Here is a 12,001-nt window from a genome sequence, read left to right on the forward strand (position 1 = left end):
TTTTAGTATAAAATAATGTTCCATTGTCGGCATGTTCAGTAATTTTTGTCCATTCACCAACTGAGAATCATCTTGGTTGCTTACAGTTTTGTCCTTGATGAATAAGGCTTCTCGGAATATCTCTGTGCTATGTGCTAGTTTCTGTATAGAGCTGTCAATCCCTTTGCATAAATAAAAAGAATTGTAGTCCCTAGATTGCATGGCAAGAGTATGTTTAGTTTATAATCAACTGCCAAACTAAAGCAGGTTAGAAAATTAAGAAAACACAGGAAGAGAAAGAAATCCCTCACTCAGGAATCTATAGGGAGCCAGACACTTCAACCCAACTGATAAAGTTGAAATCACCTACAGAGACACATAGCACACCCTCCTAGTGCTGTCTCCCAAACAGAACAACAGTCTACCTTACTTTGGACCAGAATGTTTGTAGCTTTGAACTTAACTATTTTCACTCCTCTCTTTCATTACTTGATCTAAATAATGAACCTGAAAAACCACCTTACAGTTTCATTTACAAAAGGGAGTTTGTTGTTATTGTTGTTGTTTTTTCTAAAGAGAAGAATAATAAGTAAACCATATTTTCTTAACTTAATTGTTGGGTAATTTTTAACCCTTGCTTAGTTTCAAACCTGGTTGTAAGCTGTATCCATTGAGCCAAGCACCTTATGAGACTGATGGATGCCCTGGCAGCTGTGCTAACGAGGCACCGGAACAGCACAGCGTAAGAAGCCACAGAATCACATACAACCCTTGTGACGGTGCCTAACTAATGGTTCCCTCTCCTCTGAACCTCTGCGATTAAATCTAAAGCACACGATCCCTTATCTCTACTGATACGTGTGTGTGTGTGTGTGTGTGTGTGTGTGTGTGTGTGTGTGTGTGTGTGTCTGTCTGTCTGTCTGTCTGTCTGTTTGAAACAGGTTTTGTCTACATAGCTTTGACTGTCTTGGAACTCATTATGTAGACCAGGCTAGCCTTGAACTCACAGAAACCTACCTGCCTCTGCCTCCCTAGTGCTGAGATTAAAGGCGTGTACCACCATGCCCAGCTCAAGAGATCACATCCTTTATCACAACTTTAAAACTACAATAAGGAGATATAATATGGCATACCTAGAGAAGGACAATCAAGATTCCCGCAGGATAATTGGTCACCTAAGCCACGGGAGCTCATCACCTGAGAAATGGCAACATAAGATAGGCCAGTGTTTTCCACTGTATTTTAAGAACAAGTAAAGGAGTGTCCCATATTTTATGTGAATTTTTTTTTTTTTTTTTTTTTTTTTTTTTTTTTTTTTTTGCTTTCAGATAACAAGTGAATGGGGACAAAGCTCTGGGTAACCAAAAATTTATCACTAAGAACTTCCCTTTAGGCTTCATCTTACATAAATGGGGCACTTTAAAAAAAACTAAACGTGGCATCAAGAAAAGAAAATTAAAATTTATACCATCCTGTTTGGCCACAGATTAATTTACAAGATTGAAAAGCTGAGCCTACCGAAAGCATTCCAACTGTGGTATAACCTTGCAATTTGATTTAGTTTGCAAAAGGAAAGGTAAATGATCTTGGGATTCATGGTCAGATATCGATGGCATTGTATCAGAACCCCAAATTACTTGGGATTCACAAAAATGTCTGTTAACTTGCCTCTGGGAACTAATGACGTCCCCTATGAGGTGTTTCGCTGCCTTGGGGACCAGCCTGCTGCAGTACAGGTCTCAAAGGGAATCCACAGAGTTGGCAAACTAAGACTTTTACCTGAAGGTGGTAAAGGGGAAAAGACACTCATACACTCTCTTGATGGTTTCCTTCTTTATTCTTCTTCTGTATTCTCTATTCTTTATTTTCCTGGTGATTTCTTCCTCTCATTCTTGATGTTTTCCTTCTAACTCTGTCTTTATTCTTAATGTTTTCCTTCTAATTCTACATTTATTCTTCTTTATTCAGTCATTCTTCCTTCTTCTCTCTCTTTATTTTTCCTCTACAGCTTTTATGCCCCCGCAAAGTCTTCAGGCAATATAGAAATTACAATATGGTTACATTCTGTTTTTCAAGTGAATGATTACAATGAACACAAGTAAAAACCAGCATGTTTTCTGTATCTCTTACATGATTAAACATTTTACATATTACAGGTGAAAAACAAAATTATCCCCCAAGAACCCACATACATTCATACCCAAGCAACTTGTTGCAGAGTAACAGAGTGTAAGCAAGCAAGATATTCTTCTCAATCAGTTCTTTTACTAGTAGGCTGCATTTTGTGGTTACAAAGAAAGGACCAATCACTTTATTACTTATCTTGAAAAGTAATCTTATAAGGACTCTTAAAGGAATCACAAACCTAAACTTTTATACATGAAAAACAACCAGTCAGCTCTATTTTAAATCTTTAAGGTGCACATCCACTATCAATAGACTTTTATACCAGGAGATTGAGGGGGAAAATGAGTATAAGGAATTAGTCATCACCTTCGTTCATCAACCAATCCTAGCAAGAAAGACACATCAGCTAATGATAATTGGGCTGCTTTGCGTTCCTTGGCCTTAACGAGTTCCTCATTCAACTACGTGCCTTTCCAAAACCTTAGATTGTCTTCTTGGGTTTTTCACCTCAAAGCTATTTGACAAAGCATCTTAGTCTAACTTTAAGTTACTTTCAAAGCTTTGTTTCAGCTATGATGCACTCTAAAACCTGTGAACACATCTCCCAACATTCAGGTTAAAAGAATGTAAGTTAGCTGGGCTACTGGGACTCAGTTGTTTTTCTTAATCATTATAGAAACAATCTAAAATAAAGATGAGATTCTGGCCCTATTTTTAGATGATCTCACTGAGATGTTAGGGGAATATAGAAACACTGATCTCAGCTCTAATGAAGGTGAGATCTTGCTAGCTACTTAGTTTGTCATTCCATCTGCTCCAAACATTAGGAAAGCTAGAAAAACAGATATTGGAATTCCAGACATAAATTCCATCCGTAAAACAACTATTGAGTTTGGCCTTTGGGGTTTTTAACCACAGAGATAAAATAGAGGTAGCTCAAAAAGGTCCAGTGGAAATGACTACAGGCATAGGAAAAGCCCAATTAATAACCTAAATCCTAAGGAGTAATATATTTCCCCAAGAAAATAAGTTCCTGTCTACCCAGAGAAACCCTAAGCAAAAAAATGAGGACTATAAAGGGACCAGGGCCTGCTACCTCTCTGAAAAAACAGGGCATTGGTAAAAGAACAGCTCACAACAGGGTCTTCAGAAACAAACAAACCAGGACTTTACACTCTTATAAAGAGATGGGACACTGGAAGCAAGAATGTCACACCCTCCAAAGGAAGAATGGACTCTTAGCTCCAATGATGGCTGTTGGAGACTTCCCACTGAAGCCTTGCTCAAGTAACTATCATCAAAGATCCCCAAACAACTCTTGATAGGACAGGTTAAAAAAATACTAATTTCCTTTTAGGTGCTGTGGCTTCATTCTGTGAACTAATTTTTAATCTAGAACCCCACCCCCCCCCATGAAACTGTAATAAAGTGCTGGTTATGGAACTTGAGCCAAAAGATTCACAAAGTCTTTTACAAGTAGTTTTGGAATAGGGTTTTCTTATAAGCCTTCTTAGGTCTCCCCGAGTTTCCTGTGGGAAAGAGATTTTCAGAATTATAGTAATCCTCCAATTGTTTCTAGAGCAGATTTTTTTTATAAGAGCATCAATTACTAAGTCAATTTTTAAAAAGGAAACTCAAAGCTCCAGAATGTTCCTCCAAAATTATGATTGCAAGTAGATGTTCAAGTTTAGGATGTAAAGATTCCAGAAAGGGTAATTAATGCTCCAACCATTAGAGGTTGATATTTAGTGTCTTCCTCTGTCATTCACCACTTTATCTTTTTGAAACAGGGTCACTCACTAAACCTGAAGCTCCCTGATTGGCTGTATCGCTGGCCAGAAAGCGCAGGGCATTCAACTGTGCCTGGCCTTTAAGCTCTAGGTTTACAGACATACCTGGCTTTTTATATGGGTGCATGGGCTCTGAATTCAGAGCCCTGTGATAGCAAGCACTTTACTCTCTGAGCATTTTCCCAGCCTTGATATCTTTTCTTTTACATTGATGAGGTATGCTTTCTGCCTTGCAGTGCAGTCAGCCTATCATGGAAAATGTTCCAAACAAGCTGGAGTAGAATTCATATTTTTCTGTTGTAAGATTAAGTACTCTGTAAATGGAAATTATATATCTGTTTGATGGTACAGTTGAGTTCAACTATGTTCTGATTTTCAGTTTGTTGGATTTGTTCACTTCTAGTAGACAGTTATTAAAGACTTGAACTACAATGGTAGATTTAATCTATTTCTCCTCAAAAGTTCTTTTTTTTGCTTCATTTATGACGTTCAGTTATTAGGCACATACACATATACAGCGTACATATTGTATGTCTTCTTAGAAGATGGACCCTTTTGTTGTTGTGTCATGGTCCTTTCCCATGCTTTGAAGTCTGCTCTGTATGAAATGGATATAGCAACTCTACTTCCTGGTGTTGGTGTGGTATATTGTTCTCCATCCACTTATTTCTAATCCATATGTGTATTTATGAGACATACTAGTGATCTCAATCCTCTTCTGGAATTATTTGTCTGGGATTGAGCAATGCCAAGTAAGATCTATTAAAGAAGTATATTATTTCTGGGTTTAATTCTTATTACAAACATTCCTTAATGTTCTTTTCCTTTTAAATGACTGAAGCTGTTAGAAGCAACACAAAAAACTTGATGGACAACTATCAGATCCCTCTGGCGTCAACTGCGCAGAAGCAGAGCAGGAGGACTTCCCGGGTCACACAGAGGTGGTGTCCCGTGGAGCTATAATGTTATTGTTATAGCTTCTTCAGGTCCCTCAGGGCTGAGGAAACCACTTCAGTGCTTCCATCTCTGGGGAGGCTACAGGAGTTGTCAATGAAGCAGCTCCATCTCCAACAGTCCCTCCAGCAGTCCTCATGACGGCCCCAGCTGCTATAACCACCACACAGCTGCTCAGGAGGACTCTGCTCTAGTTGCTGCTGCCCAGAAAAGACTTCAAACCAGCCACAGACTCCTGAGAAGAGTTTTCTTCCCAGTTGTGGAAACCACTGCCACTATCATGGTCATCCTTCCAACTGTGACTTTTCTCAGGAAGGCTTTGATTTGGTTGCAGCTGTTCAAAATACTCTGAATAACTCAAGCAAATTTGGCCACGGCAGCTTCAGATGCTACTTAGATGAACCAGCCTACAGCTGTTCCAGATGCTCAGCCAGAATCTCTTCCAGACTTCCACAGCAGTCCTTAATCTGGTCAGGGAGAAACACCTCCCTGGAACATTATAGATCGTGTACATGGACGGCTGCCCGTATGTATAAGCAGTATTCATCTCACTCTAGGCTGGGAGACCTCTCTTCCTCTTACACTTTGCCCCTCTCCTGGGGGCTGCAGCCTAAGCCCCTATAAAGTCTCTGTGCTTTTATCACAGGTAGAGCAAGCAGAGCTGGTAACACAAGCAGCAGACAGACATCCCTGACAGCCCCAGAGAGTGGGTAGGAGCCAAGTCTGTGACAACCTGAGACTGAGAAGGACAGTCCAAGTACTGAGCAGGGAGAAGGGAGAGAGCTGAGACTGCAGAACACATGGCTGGGAAGAGCCACACTGTGGACAGCGAAGGGCAGAAGAGAGGGCAGAGTTTGGAAGGACTGCAAGCCCTGAGAATTCCAGAGGGTCACTGAGTTCCAACTGCTGGGGATCCGAAACAGTAAAAGCAGAGGTTTTCAGCACCCTAAGCTCAGAACTACAACACTGAGAATTGAGGGGTCTAACATCCCCAAGGTCAAAGCTGTAACATTAAGAATTCAAGAGTTCTGACTTTCCAAGGTACTCAAAGCCCAGAACTGTAGCATTGGGAGGGTCCCAGCACTCTTAAGCTCAGGATTGTTGACACCAAGGTAATTAGCTTTTGCTTGTTCCCAATTTCTGTTTCATTAGAGCAAAAGAACCCTGGGTTGATTTGTAGCACAAATCTTAAAAGTTCTTATTAATAAAAACAAACCCAGAGCCAGGTATTGGGGTGAACGCTTAATGATCAGAGAAACAGAACAAGCCACAGCCACCTCACCTTGCCAATTCTTCAGCTGATCCTGTTTCCTCAGACTGGAAGTCTCTGAGTCTTCATCAAAAATGGATCTCAGCTGAACTGCTGCTCAAAAGCCTAAAAGCTTAACCAGGCTAGTTCCTGGTCCTCACACCTTATGTACCTTTCTGCTTCCTGCCATCACTTCCTGAGATTATAGGCGTGAGTCACCATGTCTGACTGTTTCCAGTGTGGTTTTGAACTCACAGAGATCCAGAGGGATCTCTGCCTCTGGAATGCTAGGATTAAAGGCATGTGCTACCACTGCCTAACCTCTATGTTTAATATTATGGCTGTTCTGTTCTCTGACCCCCAGATAAGCTTATTGGGGTGCACAATATACCAACCACACTGATTGCTGACACTGATGTTTAAAGTTTTTACTTCTTGACCAGCTCTGACAATCTTTGACCTCTAATAAAGGTGTTCTGACCACTGGCATTTGAAGTGACTGTAGTTCAAATGTTGACACAGTTAATATTTGTCATTATGGTTGTATCTGGCTTCTTCCTGCTGCCCTTGCTCTTTGCTTTTGGGTTTCTCTCTTTTTCCATCTTTTGTGATGTGGATGAAACATTCTTATACGACTCTTAAGATATTTTTCTTCTCAGCATATGATTACTTCAGAAAGTGTTTAGTGGTTACTCTTGATTTTGAAGTATATATGTATAATGAAATCACTTTTAATTAATCAGCTATATCCATTCATAGTACCATTTCATAACAAAATATTTGTAATTCCTCCATCTTGTCCCTTTATCATTGTAGTTGTTCATTTTACATATGCAGCAAACATGTAGCAATATGCTGCTATTTTTGACTAATAGTTAACTCTTAGATCAATTAAATGTTTAAGAATAAAATTTTCTTCTCTAAAATTCCTCCTTTCTTTATAAAGAGCAGAGTTTTAAACTGATACCATTTTACTTTGCTTTGGAGAATTTCCATTAATATTTCTTGAAAGACATATCTAATAACTTTCTATTATTCTATGTCTGAGCCTTTTATTTCTCTTTCATTGTTGAAGGACAGCTTTACATACTATTAAATACTATGTTCTCACTCAGTGCTTTAAATATTTTCTTCCACTCCTTGCTTTCATGGTTTCAAAGGGAAAAATAGACCTAATTCTCTTTCTTTTAAAATTTTATATGTGTGGAAGTTTAATCTGCATGTATATCTGTGTAACACTTGTGTGCCTGGTGCTCAGGAAGAAAGTGTCCGATCCCCTGGGACTGGAGCGGGGACAGTTATTAGCCTCCATGTGGGTGCTGGGAATCAAACCTGGTTTCTCTGGAAGAGCAGCCAGTGCTCTTCACTACTGAGCCCTGTCTCTAACCCAGTGGATCTCCTTTTTGTTTTCAGTCCCCTACAGGTAAGGGATGAGAGAATGAGAAGGCTGTACATGTACATTGCAGTTGCCGATGTCTGAAGTAGAATTAGTCAGAGTCATTCATTTTCTTTTGGCTTCTTTCAAGATTTCATCTTCATTGCTCTTCCCTTAAAGTTGGTGCAGAACATGTCCAGGTGTAGTTCTGTGGTGGCATTCATCTTGCATGATGTTCTCTGAGCTTTCTACATCTGTGGTTTGGTGTTTAACATTAAATTTGTAGGAATCCTCAATAATGATTGTCTTACATATTTCTTCTGTTCCCATTGTTCATTCATCACAATCTTTTTTGGTGACTGGCAGTTCTGGTTTTCCCCATGTCTTTAGTTTTAGAAGCTTCTGCTAGAAGTCATGCCAGTATACTATGCCCAGTATTAAGATGATGAACTTCTAGAACAGCTGTGTGTGGAAGTTGTATTGCCAATGAGTAGGTGTTTACCACCAGCTCCTTTCAGAATTAAGTTTAAAGCTACTAGAGCCTTAGTCAAAATGGTCACCACTCAGTCCCTGCTTTTGTGTACTGCCACAGAGGTAGCTCATCTTCAATTTTGTCAGCTTTTGGAAAGATGTGGAAACACCTTTTACCATCCAAAACAGTCGGGTTGGTCGATGCCTTGAAGTGCTGATCAGAGACAGCAATTTCTCCTTTTCCTGGGAGTGATTTTCCTGTCACAAAACATTCACCTACGTCTCCCATGTCTAGTACTGACTGATCAGACCCTGTCACCATCATCTACAGCTGTCCAATTAGTTGTAAACTCAGAATGAGAGCTGAACCCCAAAAAAATAGAGGTGTGGAGGGGGACAGATGTGGAATAATTTGGTTCTTTTCCCAGAAGAGGAAAGCCGGGTTAAGAAAGACAAAATGAACAGTTCCAGAATAGATAGACAACACTGGAAACTAACAGAGAAATTAGAGAGGCCATTAACGCTCTGAGAGGGTTTGGCGAGAACACTGCTCATTTCAGCTCAGCGTGAGTGGTTTGCGCTCTTATGTTTTGCTCTATACTTAGCCCTGAAGAAAGCCTCAGAATACAATGGTTAAATAAAGCTTTTGAAAATGGAAAATAGCAATGTTAAAAGTTCCGAACACTGCTGGGGTAGAGTACCTTCCATCATCTTCAAGCTGGGAAGGCTGCAGAGCGATTCTGAAATTCCACCCTTGTTCCCCGACTGCCAGAAGTCTAGCCCAGTTCCTTATGAATGACGTTGCTTATGTAACAAATACATGTTTGAGACCAAATACATTTGGGGTAACCCACCCTGGCCTCATAGTTTTAGTGGTCTTGTTGCCTCAGTCTCTTGAGTGCTAGGATTATAGCCACGAGCTACCATTTCCTACCAGCTTTATTTTATTTATATTAACAATATTCCATTTTGTTAAGCTGAGAGGTTACCCTGAGGGTTGCATAGAAAGCTAGCAGATGGGAAGTATGAGGTTGAGAATTTTGTGAAAAGCCTGAGACATATCTGAATCTAAAGGAGAATGGTGATAGTAACATTTATTGAGCTCTCCATACATGCAAGACATGACTCTGTCAGCACACTGCACAGCATTACTTAATTTATCCTTATAACAACATCATGAGATACTGTAATAAAACAGAATCGAAAATTAAAGAAAGAAAAGAACTGAATCTATAAAATAGAACCAGGTCTTAGCAGGGGGAAATTGCCTCCCCTTGGTGGCCTCCATATGTGAGGCAAACAAAGCCCCACCATCCCTGTCCCCTCTCTGACTGCTCTTTCCACACAGTGTTCTAAATTCTAAGGAGAGGTGTTTCTATTACTTCCTACTTTCTTTGCCTGGAACCATTTTTTTTTTCACATACAAAATTAGAGTATTAACAGAGAGACACAGAGGGCGGGGCCTGAAATGATTTTCAAGGAAAAAGCAGATCAGTTCTCTGCCTTTCAGAATCAGACTGTGTCCAGACAAAGAACTCATACAGATGTGGGGGTCATCTGCTCATTTCTGGAAATCAGGCTGTGGGATTCCCTAAGCTGCTGCACATTTGTGAAACTGTTTTGGTTTTATTTTTTTTTTTCATGCAACAGACTTAATTTCATAAGTAGCCTTTGACTCTATAGTTTAACTTTTAAAAATCACATTTATTTTTTGATTTGTGTGTCTCTGTGTGTGCCCGTGCGTTTGTGTGTGTGTCTGTTGTCTATGTGTGTCTGTGTGTGTCTAAGTATGGGTCCATGTGTGTAGGAGTCAGAGGACAAGTTGGTTCTCTGGGGATTGTACTCAGGTTTGGTGGCAAGTACCTTTATGCACGGAGCCATCTCCCTGACCCCTTTGACTCCATCCATTTTGAGGGCAGAGAATGGATCTGCACCTGAGTGCACCTGTGAATGGCACCATATGTCCAGCAGCATCCACATGGTATAAATTGATAAATGACTTATTCCTGGGAATAGAAAGGATGTCACCTTATAAACATCAGGGTGAATTGGTAGTGTAGAAATATATGGGTGCTTAAAAAAAAAAAAACTAGGCCTGAGACTTTATTGGACACATCAGACCAAAAAAAAAGGGGGGGGGGGTGTAATTCTCTCATCTAGACCCAATAAAGACCCCAGTGGACACCTATCACTGCAATGAAAATAGCCCCCCAGTGACTTGTCATCTGCATCAAGCAGTTCACAAAGAAGTCCCAGCTGTCCCTGAGGACTCAGTTCAGCTTGGTTCCTGCCATGCACATGGTCTATCCAACTACTGTCTACCTGTCCTATTCATCGGCTAGACCTCCGTCCACTTACCCACCCATTCCTTTGTCTGGACCTGGTCCTGCCACTTTGCCTCAGCAGCTGAACTCAGCCCTGTAGTTTCATTCAAATCACAATAGCTTGACTTATAGCAGTAGTAGCAGTACCTCTATAGCCATTCAGTACCTCAGCCCACAGAGACTTCTCTGCATTTCTATCAGTCACCAAGTTTTGTCCTCTCAGCCCTCTTTGAAACTCTTTGCCTCTTGAACCCTTTGTAACCATTATGAAACAGAAACACACACACACACACACACACACACACACACACACACACACACACACACAGAGTGTGAGGTGCAATGTGAAGTCTGAGAATTAATATTAGTAACTAAGATCGGAACAAAAGAACCCATGTTTGCCTTATCCAAAGCTCTCAGGGAAAGTGGGACTGACAGATTGCTGCCAATGAAACCACTGTACCTTAAAAACTTATTGCTTTTCAATAAATTCTGACATTGTGAAAAAAATTAGATATATCTGTAGCTAGAATTTTCCTGCCTGGCCCACAGTCAGGACAAGTCTCTGTCACCGGCCAGTCCCACAGCCACTCAGACCCAACCAAGTAAACACAGACTTATATTGCTTACAAACTGTATGGCTGTGGCAGGCTTCTTGCTAACTGTTCTTATATCTTAAATTAATCCATTTCTATAAATCTATACCTTGCCACGTGGCTTGTGGCTTACCAGCATCTTCACATGCTGCTTGTCATGGCAGAGGCTGGCAGTGTCTCTCTTCCCTTCCTGTTTCCTCAATTCTCCTCTCTGTTAGTCCCGCCTACACTTCCTGCCTGGCCACTGGCCAATCAGTGTTTTATTTATTGACCAATCAGAGCAATTTGACATACAGACCATCCCACAGCATATATCTGTGTTTCTGATGGAGAATGCTTATGGCATCATTACCCCACAAAAACCTGTAGGAGGCACAGCTTAGAGAAGACATTGGAGGAACCAGGCTTGTTAAATACAGGGGCCTATTTTCTTCAAAGGAAGAAAATGACTGACAGCTGGTCACCTGGAAGGCTGGAGTGGGTGTATCTGACAACCCCATGATCTTTTTGCTATTCTATGGAGCCAGTCTTCCCGAATCCCCCAAGTTCTGGGCATTGCTTAGGGCCTTATCCTGAGTTTTGTCTCTCAGTGAGTAGAACCCACTCTTTAGACAGAGGTCCCATGTACTTTGTACCCTCTACCAACAGAATCTACCCTTATAGAAGGTGTAAGAGAGGACATATAAAGCGCTAATTCTACTAAGCAGCTACCATCTGGCCCATAGTCTGTAGGTTCATTCATTAAAGAATGTGCAAAGGAAAACAATGTAAGAGAAGGAACAGTGATTAAGGATGAAATTAGATAGATTTGAAGACAAAGGCTGTTCATTTTGGAAGGTAAAAAAGAGTTGTGCATTTGAGAAACAAACGATGTATTACATTTGGACCGATGAGCTTATGAGCACACACATTCTTACTTGTTGCTTCCTCACTTCATGATCTTAGAAAAGGCAAAGAAGGTGATACTTAGAGATCAGCTGCAGTTTTTCTGTGATTACATACCCGAAGGTGGAGGAGGGGAGGATGTTTTAAGATCTAGCAAAAATAGGATGAGAAGAGACATCTGCATAAGAAGGCAGATCAGAAGCCTCACCACTGAAACTCAGTGAGAGAAAACAGTCTAAGTAATACACATG

The sequence above is a fragment of the Peromyscus californicus genome, unplaced genomic scaffold (assembly GCF_007827085.1).
Source record: "Peromyscus californicus insignis strain IS unplaced genomic scaffold, ASM782708v3 Scaffold_9__1_contigs__length_137607984, whole genome shotgun sequence".
Lineage (NCBI taxonomy): Eukaryota > Metazoa > Chordata > Mammalia > Rodentia > Cricetidae > Peromyscus > Peromyscus californicus.